Source organism: Falco rusticolus, chromosome 2 (assembly GCF_015220075.1).
Source record: "Falco rusticolus isolate bFalRus1 chromosome 2, bFalRus1.pri, whole genome shotgun sequence".
Lineage (NCBI taxonomy): Eukaryota > Metazoa > Chordata > Aves > Falconiformes > Falconidae > Falco > Falco rusticolus.
The window spans coordinates 43,238,857-43,266,163 of NC_051188.1; the positions used below are offsets into that span (position 1 = coordinate 43,238,857).

General features: G+C 36.6%; 1 protein-coding gene across 5 annotated transcripts in view; it reads right to left on the reverse strand.

Moving 5' to 3' along the window:
* The window catches only part of DACH1 (dachshund family transcription factor 1), a 370,263-nt gene that overhangs the window by 122,739 nt on the left and 220,217 nt on the right, over nucleotides 1-27,307 (reverse strand). The window lies entirely within an intron of this gene.

Below are 27,307 nucleotides of genomic sequence, written 5' to 3' on the forward strand. Positions count from 1 at the left end.
CATTCTCAGCAGTATTAATATACCCATCAGCAATACATGATTGTTTCCTTTTTCATGTAGAGCACAATTTCACCCTCTTGACTTTGAAAGTTTCTACTACTTTCATGGGAATTTCTTCTGATAAGGACTTTAGGATAGCATCAGTTAAAACTTATTTAATCTATACTCAATTACTATTTAGCATTAGGGATTAGAGCAATGTGCCTATTTCTGAATGGTTTTGTATATATGTTTTACTACTTAATGAACAACAGGGCCTGAAAAACAACTGATACTACCTCCTCCTTACTTCAGTAGAAACAGGATTAGCACATTAGTCTTGACATTTTTTAACATCATCTTCATCGGATGACAAAAGCACAAAAGTTGGTAGAATTCCAATTTAATTTCTCTAGATCTATTAAAAACCTGATTGTAAAAGATGTACAACATAGTTTATAATGAAAAATACTACATTATTACCATGATTTTCTTTCCCTAGTTACTTCATGAAATCAGTTAAGGCTCAATATAAATTCTAACTCATTAGCTCAATACTGTCTCAATCCCAGTGTAAATTGTTCAGAAGTAGGTAATGAAAATTCAGTCCAAACCCTCCTACAATCAAACAAAGCAATTTCATGAAACAATGAAAAGAATCAATTATATCAGATACTTTTATTATTTTACAAGAAATTGTCACAACCTTTACGCAGCATACATAGTTGAGTTAGTTAATACATGATTTGAATCTCATCACCTCTGAGAAGTGAACATGTTTTCTTGTATCTTGAGAACTTAAGAGACTCTCAAAAAAATGAGCCTATTTCAAACATATGTAATTGAATGAGCTAAATCTTAGCTGGATAAAGACATTTTTTCCCTGTAATTTTCTTTTTTCTGATTTTCTGCTTTTTGCCACTATGACATAAATATTTTACTTATTTTGAATATTCTTCTATTATAAAATAATACTCTGGAAATGAGAGTTAAACACAAAAAATTAGTTAATGTTATTTAATTTTAGCCAAAATGTAGGTGTTGATGTAGATTCAATAGAGAAAGACAGGTAGTTCCAAATGGTTATTCATTCAATCTTAGGGCATGTGTACATAAATATTAAAGCTGGTTTTACAGTACTTAGGGCTTCATTAAATTAATAATAATAATAATAATAATAATAATAACAATAATAATAATAACAATAATAATACCACCAAACAATCCACTGAAAACCATAGAATCATAGAATCATTTAGGTTGGAAAAGATCTTTAAGATCGTCAAGTCCAACATTAACCTAGCACTGCCAAGTCCACCACTTGAACCATGTCCCTAAGTGCCACATCTACACATCTTTTAAATACCTCCAGGGATGTTGGCTCAACCATTTCCCTGGGCAGCCTGTTCCAATGCTTGACAACCCTTTTGGTGAAGAAATTTTTCTTAATATCCAATCTAAACCTCCCCGGCATAACTCGAGGCTGTTTCCTCGTGTCCCTTTGCTTGTTACTTGGGAAAAAAGACACACCCACCTGGCTACAACCCCCTTTCAGATAGTTGTAAAGAGCAATGAGATGGCCCCTGAGCTTCCTTTTCTCCAGGCTAAACAACCCTGGATCCTTCAGCTGCTCCTCTTGTGCTCTAAACCCTTCACCAGCTTCACTGCCCTTCTTTGAACACACTCCAGCACCTAATTCTCTTTCTTGTAGTGAGGGGCCCAAAACTGAACACAGGATTCAAGGTGAAGCCTCACCACTGCTTCATACAGGGGGATGATCACCACCTTAGTCTTTGTGGCCAAACCATTTCTGATACAAGCCAGGATGCTATTGGCCTTCTTGGCCACCTGGGCACACTGCTGGCTCATACTCAGCTGGCCATCAACCAGCACCCCCAGGTCCTTTTCCACCAGACAGCTTTCCAGCCACTCTTGCCCAAGCCTGTAGTGTTGTGTGGGGTTGTTGTGAACCAAGCGCAGGATCCGGGACTCCTCCTTGTTGAACCTCATACAACTGGCCTCAGCCCATCAGTTGAGCTTGCCCAGATGCCTCTGTAGCCTTTTCACCCTCAAACAGATCAACACTACCCCCTCAACTGGCTGTTGTCTGCAACCTTACAGAGGGTGCACTCAGTCCCCTCATCCAGATCATTGATGAAGACATTAAACAGAACTGGGCCCAATAATGAGCCCTGGGGAACACCACTTGTGACTGGCTGCCAGCTGGATTTAACTCCATTGACCACTACTCTCTATACTTGGCTGTCCAGCCAGTTATTTACCCAGCAAAGAGTACGCCTGTCCAATCCATGAGCAGCCAGTTTCTCCAGGAGAATGCTGTGGGAAATGGTGCCAAAGGCTTTACTAAAGTCTAAGTAGAAAACATCCACAGCCTTTACCTCATCCACTAAGCGGGTCACCCTGTCACAGAAGGAGATCATGTTAGTCGTGCAGGACTTGCATTTCATAAACCCATGCTGACTGGGCCTGATCACCTGGTTGTCCTGCACGTGCCACATGATGGCACTCAGGATGATCTGCTCCATAACCTTCCCTGGCACTCAGGTCAGACTGACAGGCCTGTAGTTCCCCAGATGCTCCATCTGGCCCTTCTTGTAGAGTGGCATCATACTTGCCAAGCTCCACTCAACTGGGACCTCCGTGGTTAGCCAGGACTGCTGATAAATGAGTGAAAGTGGTTTGGTGAGCACTTCTACCAGCTCCCTCAATACCCTTGGGTGGATCCCATCCAGCCCCATAGACTTGTGTGTGTGTCTGACTGCTGTAGCAGGTTGCTCACCATTTCCTCTTGGAGTATGGGGGCTTTATCCTGCCCTCTGTCCCTATCTTCCAGCTCAGGGGGCAGAGTACCCCAAGAACAACTGGTCTTACTATTAAAGATTGAGGCAAAGAAGGCATTAAGGATCTCAGCCTCATCCTTTGTCACTATGTTTCCCCCTGTATCCAGTAAAGGATCGAGATTCGCCTTAGCCCTCCTTTTGTTGCTAATGTATTGAAACATATTTTTTTTTATTGTACAGCAGTAGCCATATTAAATTCTACTTGGGCTCTGGCCTTTCTAATCTTCTCCCTGCATAACCTCATGACATCCTTGTAGTCTTACCAAGTTGCCTGCCCCTTCTTCCAAAGGTCATAAACCCTCCATTTTTCCCCTGAGTTCCAGCTAAAGCTCTCTGTTCAGTCAGGCCAGTCTTCTTCCCCACTGGCTTCTCTTTTGGCACATGGGGACAGCCTGCTCCTGCACCTTTAAGATTTCCTTCTTGAAGAATATCCACCCTTCCTGGACTCCTTTGGCCTTCAGGGCTGCCTCCCAAAGGATTCTGTTAACTAAGCTCCTAAACAGGCCAAAGTTGGCCCTCCAGATGCCCAAGGCAGCAGTTCTGCTGACCCCCATTCCTTACTTCTCCAAGAATCTAAAACTTGTATCATTTCGTGATCGCTGTGCCCAAAACAGCCTCCGACCATTACATCACCCACAAGTCCGACAGGGCACCTTCTCTAGGTGACTCACTCACCAAGTGTGTCAAGAAGTTACCTTCCACACACCTCAGAAACCTCCTAGACTGCTTCCTTTCCATTGTATTTCCAGCAGAGACCTGGGAAGTTGAAGTCCCCCACTAGAATAAGAGCTAACAATGGTGAGACTTCTTCCAGATGCTTATAGAATATTTTGTCTGCTCTTCATCCTGGTTAGGTGGTCTGTAACAGACTCCCACCATGATATCTGTCTTGTTGGCCTTCCCCCTGATTCTTACCCATAAGCACTCAACCCTATTATCACCATCATCAAGGTCTAGACAGTCAAAAAACTCCCTAACATACAGGGCTACTCCACCATCTCTCCTTCCTTGCCTGACCCTTCTGAAGAATTTATGGCCATCTATTGCAGCACTCCAGATGTGTGAGTCATCCCACCATGTTTCTGCGATGGCAACTATGTCATGATTTTCCTACTGCACAATGGCTTCCAGCTGCTCCTACTTGCTGTCCATGCAGAGTGCATTAGTGCAGATGCACTTCAGCTGGGCTATTGATTCTGCCACCTTTTGGGTGGGAGAAGCCTTAATTCCTACATGACCATTCTCAGGCACTTCTGTGGTTCCTAACACATCAATAACTCTTGCATCTTTGCTGCCACATGGCTTTCCATCCCATACCTCCACTAAGACAGCAGATCAAAGGACCTCGCTAGCATATCATCCCTTGAACACTGGCATGCTACCCCCACACTCATCTGAGCCTGGTTTTACCCTTTTCCTCCTTCAAATCTAGTTTCAAGGCCTTTCAATGAGCCCTACTGACTCCTGTGCATAGATTCTTTTCTCCTTTAAGACAGGTGTACCTTGTCTCATATATAAATATATATATGTCAAATATATAAAGGAACACATATAATACATAAATATATATTAATAATTATATATTGTATCTATAATACGTGATATATTAATATTATAGCAAAGCAATATGTTTGCATTTATAAAATGTAAAAAATTATAATGTAGTGAATTCCCAGTAATAAGATATTTTACATATTTTTTAGCAAGATCATCTACAGTACAGTTAATTTCATGTTACGTGCTGATGTTCGATACAGAGATGGAGTCAATTCTGCTGTGACCCTTTCTAACCTGATCAAAGAATTCTGCACAGTCAGTCATAGATTGCCAATTATGGTACCGTTTATGCGCTCAGAAATTAGAGCTTTTCTAAATCAGTACCCCCTCCTGCCTTAAAATTACAGTGCCTATTGTTTTAGAGTGATGTCAAACCAAGTAATAAACTGGAAGAAAGAAGATAAGCTTCCAAAAGCAAAGTTTTGAGGCTAGTGTTTAGTCAGTGACAGATTCTTTAATACCCATAGTCTGGCATTGTCTGTTGACATTTGTTTATAAGGAAAATGATTCATAGACAGAATCCAATCTGTAACATTGGAAACCACTTTCAAACTACAGGCTGTTGCACTCCTGAATGCTTTAAGTGGACAGACACAGATACAAATAGTCTTGGCCATTTGCTGTGTTTTTCTCATGTTAGTTAAGCGGAACGATTTTCCTCTTAGAGGAAACAGTTATTTTCATTAATGTCAAAGCAAAATAAGTGTTATTCCTTAGACACTATTCACTGTCTGCACACGAAGTGCAAGCTACCGGTTATGTCACTTTTTACATTTGATTTTGATTTAATGTCTACAGTGGTTTCAAAGAGTATTAAAAATCTGTTGCCTTCTTCCTCTTCACTTGTTGCCCTGCTGGAGGCTTATGTTTTTCCAGTTTCCATCAGTGGTTGTCAAGTCTTTGTAATAGGATTAAAAGCTTGGACACCTGATATCCCTGGGTGCTGCAGTTCACCCTCATAAAAGCTGTTTGCTTTAAATTGAGAGAAAATCAGTTTTTAGTGGCATAATTAATTAAATTATGCAAAGTGTTCCAGATTCAGCATAACACTTTCTGAAGCAGCAATTGGAAGCTCTACATTGCATTCAAACTGCATTTCAATTGACGCTGCACTAGGCTGACCATAGAGTAGCATTTTCAAGGCTTTCAAGCACAAGGGATCCAATTTTGAAATGCAAATGCTTAATGTTGAGTGCTCAAGCCCCATACATGTGCACTTGAATAGGCAATTTGGTAGCCAACTATGTATTTCATGTGCAATAGTGCTAATACGAGCACTCAAAAAATTGAAATAGAAGTTCCAAATGCAAGTACACATGCTTAAAAACTGGGCTCAGCTTGTCTCACATTTACTCATCGTGGACAACCTGATGGAACAAAAATTACAATATGTTTTCATAATTTAAAAGGTGGACTGCAGAATTCAATGTTTTCCCCATCACCAACATTTCAGCACATATTGTCCATAATGTGAGTTACCTTCTCCCATAATCAGCAGTTACACAACAAACCGTTATTTGTACACTGAAGTGAGTCTGTAAAAGCCTGATGCCTGGATTATTTGTATTCATTAGTAGCACAATTAGGTAGCTAAGGATGATAATAATAAATGAAACAATTCTGGACTGGAAGGTAATGCAGCCAAGAAAATCAAGCAGAAAACTGAACTGTACAATGTCAGCCTCACAAACAAACCCTGATCTAAACATGCCAAATTAATTTTTACAATGACGTCTCTTACTTGCTTACTCCTTTTCCTTTCTCATTCTGTCCCCATTAGGATTTAGTCTGTCTAAATCTTGGTTCCTACAATGTGAACTGAGCAGTTTAGTTCCTGTGATAGGCAACAGGCTGTGGAGGACTGCTAAACTCAGTCTGTGGGAGGCTGACCTACCTTTGGTCAGCTGAACCCAAACCTCCTTGTTACAGGGACTACAGTGACCCTTCTCACAGACTCCACTCAACAGCTTAAGTACATACCACGGGAAATGGCCAAAATAATTTGAGAGATGTCTTACAGGGTTGGTTAGTACAACACTGCACCTGCAGACTTCATGGCTCTCTGGAGATGTAGATCAGGTAGGATACTCAGCGGTGTCTAAGACTGTAGCACATATCTATGTCTAGGCAACTAAGCCAAAACTTTCTTGATTACAGGTGGATCTTAGAAATTAAAATTTGGCTATTTGCCAGGCCCTCGGGTCTTCCTCTTCCTTTCATGTGCAAAACTTGGATATTTTATGGCATCCCAGAGAACACTTCAAGCCTGTCTTTAGGCAAATGAATCCCAGCCCTGGCTCAGGATGGTTTCAGGTACTATTATGTACACAACTGATATCACATAACAAAAACACAAAAGACAGCCTGAGTTTTTACTAGCAATTTAAAAGAATACTTTTTTTTTTTCCTTTTTGTGTACTACTGATCTTTTTTCAATCCCCTAATCTTGACGTTATCGTCTGTGTTTGCTGAAATAATTTGTATCTCAGCAACAATTACCAAACAAAGCATCAGTATCAGCTGTGTGGGCTCATTTTTCTGAAGTGGACCATTCACTAGCTAGGCTATTTATGTCCACTGGAAAATATGCATAATCAGTGTGCTAAAAACCAGTAATCTTAGCATCCTGACAGTGAGGAACCTTCTTCGTAAAACTGTCCAAATCAAATCCTGGTGTTTTAGACTTTGAATTGCTATAAATTTGTGATACCATTTTTTAACAAGTCAGTCCCCTAAATCAGCTGTAGTATTTACCTGCAATATATGAACATTGTGAGACTGTACAGACACCTACAGATAAAGGCACTTTCATAAGACCTCTATGTTACTGCTACATCATTAAAAGGAAAAAGACCTTTGCCATGTGTGAACAGTATCATCTGTCTAATATTATTGATATTTTTTTTTAAAAAAAAGTATTGCTGCCTTTTCTGATATCACAAAGATATCAGGAGAGCAAGAGCTACAATATAAGAAAATAATAAGTTTCACAAGACTTCTGTGGAATACTTTGTATGCTGCTCTAGATAAGGTGTTGTTTTTTCTTTTTTTTTTCTCCTCACAAACCCTTGCCTCATTATTTTCTGATTATATAATCATGCTTATGCTCTTAAATAGGCCATGAGCAATGTGGCCTGAAAATTGAAAGTTTTTACCATTTTCTCTAACATAGTAGGCTGATGTGTCTGGTATTTGTAGCTCTGCTATTATCACAACAGAGCATAAATAAGTATAGCAGCAAATTCTGAGAAAAAAAAAAAAAAAGACCAAAAAAAGACTATTCTTTGATAAAATTTTTCCCACAGAAATACATAAAGGAGAGGCCAAGAGAACCTTTGTAATCACATACCATTTCTTCTTTGCAGAGAACAGTAGAAATCTGAAAAATATGTTTTAGCCTAAGCCGTGGTGACTGCTTCATTCACTGTTTTAATATTATTGCGAAGTTTTCTATTGGCAGTGGCAGAGAAATGGCAACTGCACTTGGCACTGTAAGCCAGATATGTACCTGCTTTCCTCACCCTTTCTGTATTTATGTTCTGATAAATAAATCTGAAGCACAAACTGGTAATTCCAGGAAATAAGATGGAATTCTTCATGCTGAATATCAGAGTATATGCTTAATCATGAACCAGAAAACACCGAATTTATACAAACTAATAAGGGAAAGGATGCTTTTACTGTGACAATGAATCCCATGGAATACATGTTATATTTTATACTAATCCTTCATTATTTCACTGAAAATACTAACACAGGAAAAGCTTTCTTAAAATTCCATTTAATTAATAATGAAATTATCCAACACAAGTGAAAGCTCAGCAAGTCAGTTACAGGCTGGGTGACATTTACCTAAAAATAGATTTTCCATTTGTCTTGTTTCACAAGTACCTAACTTGTTACCATTTCATAGATAATATACAGTTTATTCTATGGTTATATGATGTTAGAAGATAATGCAATTTAGACACGTAAAAGTAAATTTGTCACATCACCAAGAAACAAAAAAATAGATGCAGTTGTATGCACTGTATTCAGGAAAATAACAACTGGACAACATTTTACTGTCAGGTACACCTGAGCAAATATGTTAACTTCAGAGCAGAAAACTAGAACTACAGCTAATCCCTTGATGTAGATTTTTTATAATACGAAGACTAATGAGCTATCAGAAGTCAACCAAAATCAGCAGAAAACTACATTTTCTTTATCTCTCTTCGAACATGATGAACATCACAAATTATTTAGTGAACATCTTGACTATTGTATGGGCTAATTTATAAAAATTCCCATTTAATAGATAATTAATATATTACTCAATATCCTCATTGTATGTAATTGTGTATATGAATATCTTCTGTAGGCTTAAAGACCAGGTGAGACGGAACATGCCCAGCAAAGTAGTCTATAACTTCATGTTTAGAACACTTTCTGGGAAACATGGATTTCAGTTGTCTTAGCATAAGATACCCTGTTGCTTCAGTTTATAAAGAAAGAAGGTATGTTCATTCAATTTTTTTCTCCATAAAATCAGTATAATAGGCTCAGTATGACAGGCTTCATTTCTAGTACAGTGGAAACTAAAACAGATCCAGAAGATGCAGGTTTGAGCTTATAAGTGACAGCACTGTTATTCAGGTCTATGGGCCTAAGCTTTGCAGAAAATACAAATTTGGATGGGAGTTTGTGCTTTCCATCTACACTGGTCTGATGTAGGCACTTTCTCAGTTGGTTTGGACCATGATTTTTGACCCTTACTACGCCTAGTCTGAGTTTTACAGTGTCTAATTCTGTTTTAGCAGTGCTCACAAACAAGAAAAGCAAACCAAAGCAATACACCCTATCCCTATTCAGTAACTTATCTTTCTGCTTTTCTTTATCTTTTCCTAAAGAATTATCTTGAATGACCCAAAAAGTTTTTAAAAATATTAACCTTTTTACTGTGCCTTTAACACAAAAAGAAAAATTCTGCAGATTTTCAGGACACCTAAGTACAGCCGATAGTCCTGTAATACAATAAACTAACAGAAAAAAAAGGCAGAAAATCCTCAGTAAATATATTGAAGTGCAAAAAGTACACATAGATAAAGTGCATAGAGTGACAATCCCAAGCTTCCTAATGTCTTCAGTAAATAGAAGGATAGATACCAGTAGTTGGACCACTTTGCCCAACGTGTTTCAGCTGTGTTACAGTATGGAAAAATAAAAGATGCAAGATACACAGGCCTTGAAGCACTAAAATCAAGGGAGGAGGCCGCTCTAAAGTCATGTTGAGTCTTTTCAGAAAAAGATGCACCAGGGATGAAAATGCAAAGCAGGGAGGCTAACATATTACAGGTAATCATTGTTATTGATGATCTTTTTTTTTTTAAAAAAAAAGCTGAACTAAAGAGGAATATTTTAATTTCCAGCACAAATGCTGCACAACCTCATAACAGTACATGCACTTAACAGGCTGCACACAGAATACTTTCTTAAACATTATTCTTCAGATTTTTATTCTGATTTTTTTAGATATTTTCTTAGAAAACAAAGATAAATTATCAAAAATCAGTCCTTATTAATAAACAGATTAATAGCCAGTCTTAAGCAAATTTGATAGCAAAGTCTCAGTAACTCCAGGGAAAAGGAGATTTCTGGCTTGATGTGCAGTGCAGGGCTGAACACACCCTGCCATGGGAACAGAGGTTTCCAAATCAATGCCATGTCTCTTCCACACAAGAAAACTGATGGAGGAAAGTCAGAAGACTGCATGAGCTCTGCGGCTTGTAAAGCCATCTCCTCCTCCTTTCGGAAGCTCATGCTAACCGAAAGCTTCAGAAGGAATTGTCTTACTCTTCAGTTGCCTGTACAGGTTTGATTTAGCTCTCTCATGACCGCTCTGATATAGTCTATAATTTTTAGGTGTTATAAAGTCTTTTTGTAAATTTGCAGCCAGTAATAGGCTCATGCTTCAAAGCAATACAGTGATGATAATTATAAAAATAAAAATAACAATAAGAAGAATAATATTAATGTTAAAAATGCAGCTTTTCTAGCTTTTAAGTATACAACTTCACCACTTCAGTGTTACAGAACACATGTATCTATCCGTGTGTACATCTCTTACCTTTATGTCATGCACACACACACAAACTACACATGTAAATACATGGTACAAAAAATTGTTCACTAGAAAGTTACTAAAAAATATCCTCTTTTCCTACATTTGGATTTGTATATGGAGCATATATGTCAACCAGCTCAAAATCCAGTCTGCTCAGCCTAGCAAACAAAATCGTACCATGAATCATGCTTCCTTCATTGAAGTTTAACATATATTAACTTGCGTTCAACACAGAATAAGAATCATTATTACAGCTCAGCTGTTATTCAGTACTTCATTATGCTACAGTAACTTCATTTGCACTTAAGCCTTTAGGGGTTTTTTCTATATTTCCATGTCCCAAGACACATGACTGTGCCATTCTACTACTTAAAGAAGGAAATCTTATCTAAGAGTTCATGGATCCTGAATCTCATTCTTGGGCTGTTGAAACTGTTTCTGCTCACAATTTATTATTTTCTCAGGATGATGATGAAAAAAACAACTAGTATGACTAGCAGTAACAGTAGCAGTAGTAGTAATGATATGTGATAAAGCATGTGGACAGTCCTGGCCCAAATGGGCTTTACACTGTGAAAATACTGTAAGAAACAGTACATACACACAGACAACAGACTATAAGGAATTTCACTCACTAAGGAAGAGCTACATACACATGTATATCTGTTATAATTTCTTCTCACAATTGCTGCTGTTTATGCAAAACAGATCATTTTCTCTTTGAGATTTAGCCTACCAATAGTGTCTTATTTATTTACATATTGATATCCTATTACGTTCACAACTGCTGCTGTTTTTCTGACTTGGAGCCTTTCAAAAATGATCAAAGGCAAAACCTTAATGCAAAGGCAGCCGAAAGTATGAAATTGGATTAAGAGGGTAGGAATATGAAAGTGATACATCTTAAACAGTAAATTTCTTAAATATTTTCTTGGATTTTTGTCATTTCTTTTGGGGAGAGGTGGTAACTACTTTCTAATTAGTTTTGGCATTTTTGAATCACTTTTAAAATGGAAAGGCATCACTATCTTTAAGTTATTTAAAACAAGATACTTATTTTTACTTCTGAAGAGGCCTAGACCACTGCTACCAACAGCCACCTCTAGTGGCAAAAATTTTAACCTATTGTGGAAAAGACAAAAGAGCCAAGCCAGTGTTTGACATCGTTAAATGACAGCATATTACAATAATTTATTCAATATTGGCTTTAGAGTAGTTTGGGTTTTTTTGTAATAGTTCTAGTAAAAAGTTCTCCTAAGCTATTATACCAAGATTTAGTACTGTGAACTTCACCAACCCTACATGAATTTATAGTCATTCTAGTCATTCTAGTATCTTATATCAACCCAGTTTGTGAAGAACACATACACCTTTTAATTGTACCCTAAATAATATATCTAATTGTGTCTTAGGCGAAATTCTTAGCAAGAGATTTACCTCCGATCCATCTCACCTAGTAAAAATTGGGATGGTAGACTCTTTCAGTGGTCAGGAAAGGACATAAGCACATCTCTTATTCTGTTTCCTAGCTCCATCAATCTTTCTTCATGACCAGTAATTCAGCTGGTTAGAGATGAGGAGAGGTACATAACAGGAGAGAGAACAGGTATATACATAGACAAAAGAAGTACTTGTCTTTCACCCTGCCTTGTCTAAATTAGTAATAATACTCTTCAGGTCCAAATGGGGGGTGCAGTGTTTACAAAGATAACCTCTGTTCCCAGGTCTCTTGCTTTCTGGGCAAGTTTTTTGACTAGTATATAACCAGTGGTTACTATCTAATAACAAGGTGGGCTAGATGCCTTCTCAGAAGTCTGTGTTTGGTCCTCTGCACACCAAACAGATAAAAATGTTTCTTCAGTAAGTATCTCAGACTTATGTCTCTTAGAGTTAAGCCCTACAAACAAGATGTTACCATGCATTAGCATTTTACATTGACCAGCTCAGTATCAGATATTTCTAGATCATCATTTACCCTAAGTTTCTCGAAACCATATGAAAACACCTTAGCTGGTTGTCTGAATTCTATTATGGTGGCCAGGCACCTCAAAACTGTTCTACCACACTGGAGCTGGCAGTGTACAATCCATCATTATGGAGCATTATTGACTACAGAAAAGTCAGCACTGCTAATTTTTAGCTGCCTCATGTCAGATGAGAAGGATCTGGATGTAAATCTTTGTCTAGTGTTTTCTTTAATGCACAGCACTAGCCATGATGCTGAATGAGTTATTCTGAAAAACTGTTAGCTTCTACCACAAGCATTTTCTTGGTATAACCCAAGGAACCATGATGTCCCTTCAAGAGCAGATGAGCATGTTTTCTCATGTCCCTGTTACAATATTAAGAATAGGTTTGCAGGTCTGCACTTTGATAAAAGTGTTGGACAAAGCAGAGTCCCAAATATCATTTAAGGGTCGCTGAGACAGTCTGATGTTCAAGGACTGGTATACTGGGATTATCACTAATAAAGGAGAAATGTCAGAGACGTCGTAATCTGTCCACCTTCAGCACAACCCAATCTCAACTTTGTTCATTACAGCATATAAAGAAACCACAGCAGATTCTTCTCAAGTATCGGGCTACAAAAATATGTCATTTTCTTGAATATTAAACTCATCTGATAATGCTCTCATTAATGTTCTTTAAATGCTTCTCATGGGGTCTAAGATGTCTTCTACTGTCAAACACAACTTCTATGCAAAGAAAAAAATCTGTGCATCATGTGTTGTCAAACTGGGTGTTATGCTTACATATAAGAAAATACCAGTGAATTGATCATTTGTAATACATGCTGCTTAAGCAAAGAAAAGCAACAATTTTTAGACTGAAAACTCCTCAGGCATAGACCTTGAACTAAAATATTGCTACAAAGGCCAGAATTTTCCCGATACTCAAGGAAAAAATATGCAGAAATTGTGTCTGCTTCTCCAAATTTTAAAAACTTTTAATTCTGATTTAAGATTTTTGTCTTTGAAATGAACTTGAACATTTTTTCAAAATCTTTGCTTTTGTAAACAAGCTGTCTAGTGTATAGTCAATAAAGATTTCTGACAAAAATAAAAAAGCTTCAGTTCTCACATCTAAATCATCAAGACATAAATATACAGACAAATCATTAACAGACGACAATTATCCTAGAAACCAAATGCTAGAAATAAAATTTGGCCTAAAGGCTAGAATAACTTAAGAGTAGTATTCCTAGAAATGGAATTACAAGTAGTAGCACTTGATGTTTGGCATACAAATTTGGCATACAGCTTACAGGCCCTGCAAGACCTAGAATTCTTAATTCCACAATTATACTCTGTAACAGGAAAACATCTACAAATCATTTTTAAATATACTTCCCTTTAAAAGATTAAGACAGAAATCCTGTTTCCATTAAAGTCATTGAGACTTGACTAAGGCCCAAATTTCATTCTGGTTGCTTTGATGTACCAGTCTGAGCACAGCTGAGCACAGAGATACAAGTTCTAATTCAAAGTAGTGCTGAGGCACGTCAGCTCAAAGCATGTACAAAAGCTAAAAATTGGCTAAAAACTTTATTATCTTGTGGTTAATCTGTAAAGGGATAAAATATGTTATATAAATATGAGATATATGATAACAGAGTATTTTTCCTGCTAAGTGATTCACTAAAAAAGGAAATTTAAAGATCAAGACTACCCTTAGTTTCCACAGGGATTTCTGCACAGTCTTCAGGACTGATACTGTGTTAAAGTATTAGTACAATTTTTCAAGCAAATTACTCTGAACATAATGCTTTGAAAAATTTAAAAAAGGAGAACAGGTAGCAAATGTCATTTTTTTCATAGCTACAAAATGCAAACGCCAAGTGTTTTAACCTAATGAATAAATGAGTTTGTCCTTTATGTATAAAATATAGTTTGTGTTTGTTGCACAAGTTTTTTAATAATAGATGAATTTTAGGTTTGCTTCAACATATTCAATAAAGTGTGATTAATTTGGTTTTTCAAAAATGCAAACTAGACATTACTATATTACTCTGCAAAATGCACAGCTTGCAACATTATTGTCTCTGTGGGATCTTAAATTGAATTGTAAAATGTGTCTTATTTCGAGTTTGATTTATGTAAGAAATTTCAGTGGATAATGCCCTTTTTGAAGTTTCAGTGCTTTCTGCAAAGAAAAAATACATAACCAAAAATCATGACATAGCTTATTATAAATCACTGCGAAGTTTCATCCTTACATAATGTTCCACTTAAAAATCATATACTGATGCCACATATTATGTTCAATTCAGTGAATTAACTTTTTTGAAGTTTCATATTATGACAGATTATATAACGCATTTTTGACATGTTCTGTGATTTTATTGCGATATTCTAAGTAATTACCAAATCTCTTTTTCTCTAAAAAAGCTTTCCTGTGCCCTGAGAATTAATCTATGATACCATTTAACTTGGCTTTTTGAAGTAAATATCACTAGATAAAAAGCCAGCTGGTTCTGAATAATGGGATACTTGAATGAATGTATTAGTGTTTGAAAATGAGAGTACAAATCTTTTAAAAAGATTAATTTCCATAAGAAAGATAGCTCACAGATCTACAAAAGAATAAATTCAAAACATAATATTAACTGCAGAAAGAAAGGTAGATTAAAGTAAAGGCAGCAGCACCTTGTTATTGCAGCTGTTGTATAGCAGCGATTCTGTATCAATTACAACATTTGGTAGGTATGGGCAGCCTCTTCAAAGGTTTCAGTATAAACCTTGAGCCTGGAATACACAGTACACCCTACGTAATAACTTGAGTGATTAATTTTTTTTTCCTAACAGGACATAACTTTTGTTCCTAACAATTGAGTCTCTGGGAAGAGTTACAGACGCTTCTGACTTTAATGTGAAAAGCTAACATCAGTTTTGTTTTTTATTAAAGATTTGGATATGAATTTATCTTTATCATGAAAAGAGCTTGGCCTTATCACCACACACAAATGCTGACATCAGCACGTAAACTGACTTTTGTTGTCCTATGGACTTTATTTTCAATATCCTGTTTCAAAATATGTTTCCTTGAATGGGTCTAGGATTCTGTTCACACAATTACTTCAGCCAAATATTAATGAAAATGAAGTTTGCTGATGCCACTAAGTACTGTGGGTTTGCATAAAATAAATTCTAAGACTCAAAGAATTAAAGCATATTTGGTGAAACTTTCAAGCACATAGGGTTTTTGTTTGTTGGTTGTTTTGTTTAATGATAATGGGATTAATCTAGCTTCCATCAGATTAACACAAAGTTTTTCACTGGTATGTGTGGAAGTCAGATTGATCTTAGTAACCTCTTCTGGACAACCTAGTGAGTTTGTCAAGAAATACAGCATCCTTGAAGGATGTTATAAAGCATTGTATTAGTAAAGTGCAGGGAATTACACCTGCCAAATAATATTAAAAAAAAAGAACAACCAAAAAAACCCAATGTGAGACACTCTTCCATGGTAACAGCCATAAAGTGCTGAAAATGCTAGTACCAATATAATTTAGCCAACAACAGTTAGCAGTTCCAAAATAATGTTCTTTTCTTCCAAAACTGGTGATCAGGTTTAGCAGGATCATGGAGACTTGTGTGTGTGGACCATGGCAGTGCAGCTGCAGGAGATCACAAAGTTTCTAAACAAGTCTAATGGGCATATGAAACACAATTGCAGAAATTTCTATTTTAGCAAAATTCAGAATTATTTTCAAGTGACCAGGACCAGGTATTTCAGTATCACATTAATGGCAAATTTTAACTCCTTTCTCCAAAGCTCTAGAAGCATTAAACCAAACGAAAATATTTGAATATTGAAATATATTCCTAGTCTCTCCTGACTCATTCCTTGTAGAAGCTGAATCATTGCTGCTGTTGAAACCTAGAACAATTAATAACAGCCTGAGGGTAGACATGAAAGAGAGATATTTTAGATAAAAATTTCAGCTTAAAATTTTACAAATTTCTAACAGTGATTACTGAAGACACAGCCTATACACAAACTGTGCTATGTATACATATATGCATCTTCTTATATATATATGTGTAACAGGTGAGATCCAACATGATTTTTAAAAGCATCCTAACAGAGAAGTTACTAGGAACATTGCAATTTAAGTAACATTTGTAATGTAAAAGTTATAAAAACATTCAGAACTGAAGTACCTTGTCCTGAACTTCCATTTTGTTCTAGTATGTTTTTAGTTCAGTTCAGCATATTTTGGGTTGTTCTATGAATGTATCAGGACTACAGTTCAATTATAATTTTCATGCTTATTTCATTTTACATAATTAAGTGTTAGACTTTCATAAGATACATTATCTTTAAACTGCTAGTGTTGCACAGCAGTTTCATTTTATGTGATCTTAATTTGCAGAAATTTTTTGAAATACCTTTTTCAATTAATGTATTGGCTTATACTGTGCTGGACTTGGCAGTGCTAGGTTAATGGTTGGACTTGATGATCTTAAAGGTCTTTTCCAACCTAAATGATTTTATGATTCTGAATCTTGTAGCATATTACACATTTATAGATATATTAGATATATCTTAGATACTTTTCAATATATGTATACTTTCCACATCATTAAAACAAAGCATTTCTAATTCCAGTGCTTTCAAATGAATATATTTCAAAATTTCTTTTGTATGCCATATCTTGCAATTTTGGCATATCGTCACAAATGGAACAAAAGCAGATCCTGAAATGTCATATGAATGGATATTCAAGTATTCCTAACATGCAGTGTGCTTACAGTGAATATAAATAGACAGTGAGGCAGACTACAAGTGAACTGCTTATATGAATACTATTCAAATAATAGTTGCGGAATAGCAGTGAAAGTAGTTTAGGATTAGCTTTCTGCACTATACAGTTTATTCCAAGGCACAGAAACATTTGCTGCCCTGCCAGATAATGACAAACTTCAGTGAAAGAAGCACCAAGTCAAAAGACTAGAATTAGATCTGTGCAACAGCTGCGATGACTCATCTTGAAGATCATACTTTCCTCCATTATTTTAATTTGCTAAGTCAAATAAACTGCCAGACTCCCTTGTACACTTTGTACATTGCAGACCTCCACACAGGAATGAGTTTCCAGTGATTAAGAATAATTTGAACCAAGTAAATGAAAGTAAAAACTAATCAAGGAAGTATTTCAAGACTAAGGCAAATGTCTACTGCAATGCAAATGAAAGGAGTTTAGACATTACAAATAATTCATGTTAGAATTCAGTGACATTTACTATGAAAAGATGCTCCTTTTTAGTCTTTGTTAAAACTAGCCGCAAAATGTTTACAGCAATTTTCTGAAAGCAACTCCAGATTCTTTTTTAATCATACCACTTCAGGAAAGCTGCTTTTAGTTAAAATATAAAAATTGTAGTTACAAGGTTTCTGCAAACATAACTGCCATTCCATTAAGGAAATGGCACAGCAAACAGTAAATAGTGGCCCCAAGGGAAATGTAAGTATTGATTTTATTACTATGTTGGTTGGATTGTATTTGCAATTGTCAACTCTAATTTTAGGCTGTGCATTAAGTATCCTTATAATAGCTTAAGGAAAAGAGCAAATATTAATTAGAACATATTGATAAAGTTTTTATAAGTCTTAGATTTAGTGCTTACTAAGCATATATTTTGAAAAAATACAAACCTACTTTTTGCTTGTAAATGTAGCTAATAAATGAATAGACACAAACTATAATTACATGGATTATATGATACTTCTGTGCATCAAAGCATCTGCTAGATGCAATTACTTAGAATTAAAATAAGAATTAATTGCAAAGGTATTTATTATTGCACGTAGCTATGTTATGGCAAATAAGGTTCAAGTTACTACTCAAATACAAAACTATCAGTACAGAGATTGATTGTGACTTAGATCCCAGCAACTGCTTTTTGATAGTCAGACTCTTATTCACCACTTAGTCTCCGAGTATAGATGCCTGCTACACACAGAAACTGCAGAATGGGTTATATTTGCAGATACTGCTAAAGGTAATTCATGACCTTTTATCCTACTCTTTAGTTAATTTAGAACAGCACTTACATAAAACCAAACTTATTAGACATCATCACTTCTTTCTGGTAATATTCACAAATACTTAACTAGCAGAAAAGACCCACGACTCACTTCGGTATTGAACTGCAAAAAAAAAAAATAATACTAGCACACAGATAAAACTAACAGAAAATAAAGATTTAATGGCTGCTTCTTCAAAGTTTCACAATCTTCCTATACAAAATGAAAAGATAAGTATGCGGCGATGGTAATTTCAAACAATGCAAGACTGATTGGACAATTCACAGGAAAAGGATTTCCTACCCATATGTACTTTGCATTTCAGTTTACAGTATGACTTGCACAAAAAGTACGCTGCAAGTGCCAGCTGATGTGGCTGACACTTGAGAAAAATCTATTCCTGATAAATTTCTTGTTCAATGCATTACATTTCTAAAGGTAGCTTGAAATAATTCTTTATGCCATCTACAGTGTCGTCAATTCTTTCAATTCTATCACTAATCCTGATATCATTCATACTTCTTAAAAATATCTGCTACAAATATGTGATGATTTCAGCATCTCAGTTTAGATTAAAGAGAAGAAAAATACCCATTCCCTCCTGAGGTGTGCCGTAATACCCAGGCTGGGTGGGTGCCCCTGCAGCCTGGCAAGCATCCCTGGCTGAGGGACACCTCCTCAGGCATGGCTGCACTTCCAGCCCTGACAGGAACCTGCTTATGGGGTGCAGCTGGACATTTATCCTGGGTTTAGCTCTGTCATGTCTAAACACCTTGTTGACTAAGTTTTACATTGTTGTGAAGCTTTATCCTAAACCTTAAGAAAGCAGGAGATTCCAATCACCATGGTGTCAAAAAATTTTCAGGCAAATGACTTGCAACTGTTCTGTACCTGCCCCAGACTCTATACTTATTTATATAAATACGCTGACTGCTGAGATAGTTAAGGGAGATCAAAAGGTTGCTCCTATTTCCTGATAAATGACAGAGAAAAGGAAGACCTTGCTGAATTTTTTCTTGCCCTTACCCAAACTACCTGTACAACAAGCAGCATGCACAGGGACAGATTTGCTTCATGGGATGCAGAAAGGCCACATTGGAGGCTCAGTGGGCTCTTCCCCCACAGCCAGAGAGAGGCAAGCTCAAAACATGCCACCAGCACTGTGTTCTCCAGCAAAGCATAGCCTCTTGAAGAGCTGGTCTGGGAGTTGGGTAAGAAAAAGGTCTTCCTATGTAACCTCTGTAGACTATACAATCTAAGAGTCTCTGCAGCAGCCTGAAGGTGAATAAATTTATGTTTGGCATGTATCAATGTACACAGATGTATAAAAGTTCAAGGACCACATTTGTTATGCATGTATTTATACTGCCTTTCCTCCCAGGGGACATCAAGATTTTAATCAAAAGTCTAAGCAACACCTAAGTGGTGCAGAGTGGATTGTTCATGGGTCATCTGATAAAAGTAAATTTCACTATTCCTACTAGTTACTAAAATTTGTAACTATTGGTATTACTGAGCTGTTATTTATATTATGGAGCTGTATCTTTGTTACTGAACATTTAAAGTAAATATAAACATACAGAAATAAAACACTAAACCTAAATTACAGGTTTTCATTTATAAGCATATACATTTCTTTGACACAGAGTACAGAAGGGCTCCAGCAATGTGAGTACAGAATGTCTGTAAGAAAAATAAAATGCAGACTTCTAATTGTGGAAATCAGAGTGCAATGAGCCCTGGTCAAACTATTTTATTGCAGAGGATTTTATGATTCAAGTAAATGCAATATTATTAATATAAATAATTTATGAATAGGCATATAGTAATCAATACCCATACTGCCTAGACAGGCACTAGAATATGGCTGAAATGGTCTACTTCAGTATTATTTTAATAGTGCTTTTTGAAATAAAACACTAGTGAAATGATGACATTACATGATTATTTGAAATTCTTAGTAAAGAACCTTTGTTTCTGTTACCACTGCCTAAGAAGACCACCAAATTGCATCATTTAACAGACCTGAGAAGGCAGGCAACAGAAAGAAAAAAACCCAAGTCTTTGACTACAAACCTCTCCGTGTATTAAGCAAGAAAAACCATGTAACTTCGTGTTTCCTCTGAAGTGTTTAAGCAATAATAACTGTATACTGTTCCTCAAAGGGAAATTCGCTGTGCCGGTTTCAATTATGCCTGATGTTATTACCAGTATTTATTCTGGTTAAAAAGCTGAATTACAGTGGGAGAATCTGTAATTTCCTTTTTTATTTCAGATTTGTATAGAACCATTTTAAGAGAGATTATTTTTTTATTTACTGTAACAAGAGGAAAGGGAAGTGAATTCCAGTGTTACTTGAATCTGAGGAGTGGGGGCTGGGGGCGGAGGGGGGGGGGAGGGGGAGAAACCTGCATTATATTTTGCTAAAGTGGCATAAACTAAGTCACTGACAATGTTAAACAGGGCAAATGCTCTATTTTTTAAATACTCAGAAATAAAAGCGTTTACTTTCAAAGAAATCTCTATTGTGGTGAAAGGGAATGCACTGCAACTAAAAGCTTCAAATCCTCCACTTGTAGACTGCCAAGAGATCAGGGGTGACGCACTGCTCACAGTCACATACAGGAATCTAGATTCTGCCTCCGCTAATACACCTTTTTGACAGTACAAGCTACTACTAGATGAAACTGCTAGTTTTCTCCCAGGGAAATGGATACGTTCCTGGAAGAGGCTGAAATTAAAGGGAGTTCTTAATTCAAGTGAGGAGGTTAAAGCACTCCAAAATATACACCACTCAACTCATAGGAATTTGGAATGCCTTGTGTAAGTAGCTCTAGCTGGTGACCATTTTCTGTGGCTAAAGAAGCTGCTTAGAAAAATGGTTCATGCTGTCTTAAATCACTAGTATATCAAGCACCAAAAAGGGCAGGGGGAAGTTTACTACTTGATTAACATAAGACCCTACATGGAAGTTTAAAAACAATACAAAACAAAAACGCTTGTATGGAGGAAAAAAATCTGCATGTTATCATATGAAACTCTTACTTTTATTTCAGCACATAAACCAAACAATGTGAACAGAGATGTAAATGAATATGTAGGTCAGAACGGTTTGATACACAAACCTTCCGAAAGAAACTCTGAATTTCTCTTCTGTGAATCAGTTTATCGTATCACAGATGGCAGCCCAGGAGGGGAAATGAGTTCTACAGACTCACCACCCACCGGTAGGGGAAGGGAGGGAGCAGACACTGAGGCCAGTTTTGACCCTACCCCCTAGAATACCAGACAGAATCGCTTCAAGTCACAATTTCCTTCTTATGCTGCTCCCAGGGCAGCATGCAATTACGTACTGCAACTGGCTTAGGGCAGGCTGGGTCCACAATTAGTCCCTTGACCTTGCTGAGACTAACAGTGTGAGTAAGGTGAGTATGACATCTCTCTTTCAAAATTCTCATTTAATGCAACTAATGTAACAGTAATTTCCCTGCATCTTTAGAAAAAATAATAAATTTGCTTGCGATCATAAAAAAGGACTTGCCTATAAACTCAACTAAAAGGTCAAAATGATATTTTTAATACAAAGTTTCCATAGCTTTCTTGATAAAATGAGTATGAATATAGATTGTCTCTTTATTTCTACTTTTCATTAAAAAGTGTAGGATTTTCTTCTACTTTCTCTAATAGGTTTATTAGTTATAGCCCTATTACCACAGTACTCAAGGAAGTTCCATTCATATCATAGACCATGATCTGTGATAAAGCTCATGGCAGAAACCGTAGATGGAATAAACGCTGACATGGGTACATTAATGCACATGCCATTCACATTGTGTCAGGTACAGCTACCCCTTAGGTTTGAAGACAGAAACACTCCTTACAGCACTTTGGCATATCTCAAGTAATTAGAAGCCATCTGCTGAAATCTTCCACATTCAGTCTCAAACAGCCATCTTGAAATGGTTGGGGCTTTATGTCATGCTGGAGGGCATACCTTTCCCTCCATGATCAAGCTGAAAGAGGCCTCAGACAGTGAGTAAGAATGAGATCATGCAGGGAAAAAAACACTGCCAGGAGTTTGACCTAGGCTGTCCAATTAATTGTCGGTGAGTTAAAACAATGCAAATTCATCGAACAAATAAATACAAATCCAAACTTCTAAATTAAAGATGAAAGATGAAACATGGGTGAGTTTGGGACTCAATCATTAATTAAATAACCCATAATAACCAATTAAAATAGAATATTTGGAAGAAGTGAGGCAGGGAGAGATGGCTCAGTTAGCCACAGAGCAAGCAGAATGCATTTCTATTCACCTGGTAGCCAAGATGCAACATACACCTACCTCATACAACTAACGGTTACAGAAGCTGGTATCCATGGCTGCCAGACAAGACTTTCCAGGGCAACATTAAAATACCACTGCAAACCAGAACGCCATGAAAAGTGACTGTGCTAATCTTCCAGTTAGAGAAGCAACGTAAGTGGGGTAGGAAACTTTCTATAATACCTGCCTTCCACGAGCAGCAGAAAAAAACCGATTGTTTTTCACTACCTAAAAGGTCACTTCATGAGACAGGCATAAACATAAGGATTAAAACATGTTACAGTAATATACTTCGAATGATTAAACATACTGAGAGGTAAACTTGTTTTGACCATGTGATCCAATTCAGTGATATTTTTCTGTAAGATGTGTACAATATGATACAGTGAGGGAGTTATTTTGATAGAATAGGAACATACAATAAGTTATAAATGGATAAAAACCCCAATCATAAAGTTGAGGAACATCTCTGAGTGCACAGTATTAATGGAGATCAAAAAGGCAACTAACCCATGTGTAATACATGAGTAGTGAGAAGTAACCTCCAGAACTTCCATGTAAATCAGTTAGTTATATAGCACACTGGGTCAAGGTTTAGTGAGGCAACTTCTCAAAACCATAAAAATCACTTCTTGGAACAGCTGACTCTACAGCACGTATGATGAGAAGATGCTCTTTAGTAATCCTAAGTAATTCAACACATTGCTTTGGCCAGTGACTACAGTTGGCTTATCAAAAGCAATCACAACAACATAATTTAGAAAGCTTGCATAGGACAGGTGTCATAGTGTGGCCCTAAAGAAGCAGATTATAATGTCCCTGAATCTAATTATATCAAAGGGCAAAAGCGATTTGTGCCAGTCTGGTAAAGCCTAGATTCTTTCCTACACCATCTCTGCTACTCTGAGCACAACGCTGAAAAGTGGAGTCAGTGCAACACCTGGGCCCAAGGATCGTGTATAGTATGGAGAACAGAGATGCTTGAGAAGCTGATATCCCAAAGAGCTTTGATTAAGAATTGAAGCATGTATATTGCAAATATTAACGTATAGATTATTTAGGGTAATGAAAAATGAAAATATTGAAGACTCTGCCAGTATTTTTTTTATTTACAATGAAGTAAATTCATCACTTATGAAATATGAAAGGGCAATATGGTACAAATACTTTTTCAACAATCCACATAGCAATTTTGTATGTGATGTGGGGGATAAATTGCTCATAAATATAGAACATTATAAATATAATTTTGGGGATTTTGCAAAAGGCTATTGGGTGAAATTCACTTCTTACAAAGAGTTTATGATTGTAAAGAACTCTCCCTAATTATCAAAATTTAATACATTTAAAAGTCCTTAGTGTATGCAGCTTTGCGCTGATACCCTTGCATGGAAAAACTGCAGGAACACTGCTCTCCACCTGTTCAAGATAAATTTCTTAACTATATAGAACCCTAAAACAGGTGCACTTTCACTTGTTCAAATCACTGCAGTCATACCCCAACAGTGTCCACAGTACAATTATTTTTGGCTGACATACCAACAAAACTCACCTATCCATTAATCACTTAGTATGTCAAATCGAAGCCGTATTACAATACTATTTTGTGAAGCCAGTAATATATCTATCTTTTCTTGACAGAACAATTAATCATATGTTAAAGGTGGTTTCTCTGGGTAGTGCAAATTTGCTACTTGTGACCACAGAAGAACCCAGTTAAGCCCTGGCTGAATCTCCTCTAGTTCTCCCCATCTCTGTCCACATTGCATAAACATAGCTTCCCCCATTAATAAAAGCCTAAAAGAACCACTTAAAACGTGAAAAAACCTAAAGGCACTCAGAGGGTGACAGAGAAACCCGAGGTGTTAAACTCCTTCCGTAACTCCCCCTGTCCACTCAAGCCAACTCAGGAGCCACTGAGTTGAAGCTCACCAGCTGGGGAACACAAAAGCCAGGAAGCCCCAGGAGACATGCTTTCAAAAGGTAAATGGGTTCCATCATTGAGCACTATTACTCAAAGTCCCAAGAAAGAGCACAAGCACATGCTCAGTGCCTCTGGAGTTTGGTCAGTAGCTTCAACCACAATAAAGGAAAAAGTAAAGATCTACTAAAATTGCCTTAACTATGAAGTTCTGTAATTAAAAGTGAAATCAAATAGAGAAACGAGGAGCAGATGTTGGTTTTATTTCTGTATGTTGACTTTATTAAGGAAACATTTCCCTATTCCCCTCCCCCAAGACATCCTTTTCTTTCATTTATTTGCTATGTTTCCTATTATTTTCTTTTCCCACTAAACAACCGTAATCTCCATCAGTACAATGAAGTCATCTATGTCTAAATTCTTGTTGCACTTGGGATTTTTCTTTATGTGTTTTGTAATTGTTGTAGATGATATATAACTTTTATGTCTCAGATGTAAAATGGAAGTAGAATACAATCTTTTATTACTCTACTCTGATTAACACCTGTAAGAACACAAGAGATATACAAAAATAATCTATCTAGTTTTTTTCATAAAAGAACTCCTTCTCTAATTACTTTGTTTTAGAAAGCTACCAAAGATCTCCCCTGATATGAATTAAACCAGCACCCAGTTGATGCTTTATTATCTCTTCAAGAAAATGATTTATTGTTTGTAGTCTGAAAGCAAAAGAGGAAAATTACATTTTCTGCACCCGTAGCAGTAGTGCTATTACTTGTTCCATACTATTCTTTGAAGATTACAATGACCAGTATTGTAACGATACCAGAAACAGTTAACTCTAACACAGCTGCCTACACAAATGTAGTGACAACTGAGATCATTGTACGTCATGACGATTTAATCTTAGATGTTAAACCTTATGTTTCTTACCTTAGCATGACCTGCTATAATGTTCAAATTTCAATTTATCTCCTACCCCAGAGTCTGGGCATAACTGGTATTATTTATATATATATATATATATATATATATATAAAAAAAAAAATATATAAAGATTTCAAAGGAAGAAAGTTTAATTAAGTGGGAATAGGCAAATAGTACAAGAAAAAATGTCAAGAAGAGAAAGTTGCAAATCCTTTATGTGTGTGTCTAAGCTATAAATAATAAAGTAATTTAAAGATGATTTATTTTGTATATCAATGAGAATTTAATACTATGGTTTTATACATTGATTAAAAACACTAGGCTATTGTTGCTTGTAGAAAAAGCATTGTAATGTCTATCGAGCTGCATACCTGAAACCAAATGTGCAAGACACAGCAGATTCACAAACAAAAAAAATGAAAACTCAAAAAGCCTTTGTTGAAAAAGAGAGGGATCATAAGAGTGACAGTGCTGTGAATGCAGGAAATTATTTATCTTCCAAACTCCACAGTACCTTTGTAGCACCACAAACCCCTTCAACACCGAGTAAGAAACTACACAGTTTCCTCCAGCAGTGAAGCTGGTAGAATATGCTGAAGGGAAAGCCAAGTACAGCTCTTTCCCTATGTTCTTCAGCAATTCCAAGGAAGCTGGATGAAAATCAGTATTAGCAGAACACAACTGCAATGCACCCATGAAGTTCCAGAAGAAAATTCTGTGAAGTTGGCTGGGCTACCTCTTGTGGGGAACTATTTAAAAACCGGGATTTCTCTTTATTCAGATGAGGTAACTGGAAAGTTTCTGATACTTAATAGTAAGAGAGACAAAGAAGGGAAATGTATCACATTGTTAGCAGAGATGTTTGTTGGTACAAACTTGGGATGTTCTGCATCACGGACAGAATATGATCAGTCATGAGTACTGCTAGAAAAATCCGTTATGCCAAGTCATAACCGCCATGATTTATGGTTCTATTTAGACAAGGCTGAGAACGATGACTAAAATAACTTTAAAATGGATGAGACATCATATAATCGTATCATTATCTAAAAACTGACCATTAGCTGCACCAATCACATTATTAATTCTGGACATTATAGAAAGGAAAATCTTGTAAAGTAGCATTTATACATGCATACATTAAAGCAAGCAATAAATTTTGAAATATTAGTCCTATTTTGGAAAACATCCCTTTTTGCTGTCTTATTAATGACAATATTCTTCCCAGTGACCGGGAAACTATGTTGCACAGGCAACTGCAAACACTGGAGGTCTATTCAGTTGCCTGCATACAGGAAACTGCTGTCATTTCAGTTGCCCTGTGATACCTGATGTATCCCCACAGGCCCTGCTAATATGACAGAGCACCTAGCTGCATATGATCTCTGCCATTCAGGAGTGGAAGCTGGAAGCCAAGCGGGATGCCCAAGGGCAATCCAAATGGTACAAGGTACCTGTACTGAATCAAGTTGCTGATGTCTTTCTTGCTGGAAGCACATTTAATAACAGTGAATTGTCAGACAGTACAAATCTGCTTAGCAATCTGCGTAATGCTCACCTAAAAAGACTGAGCAAAACACTTCTCTCTTTAGATAACC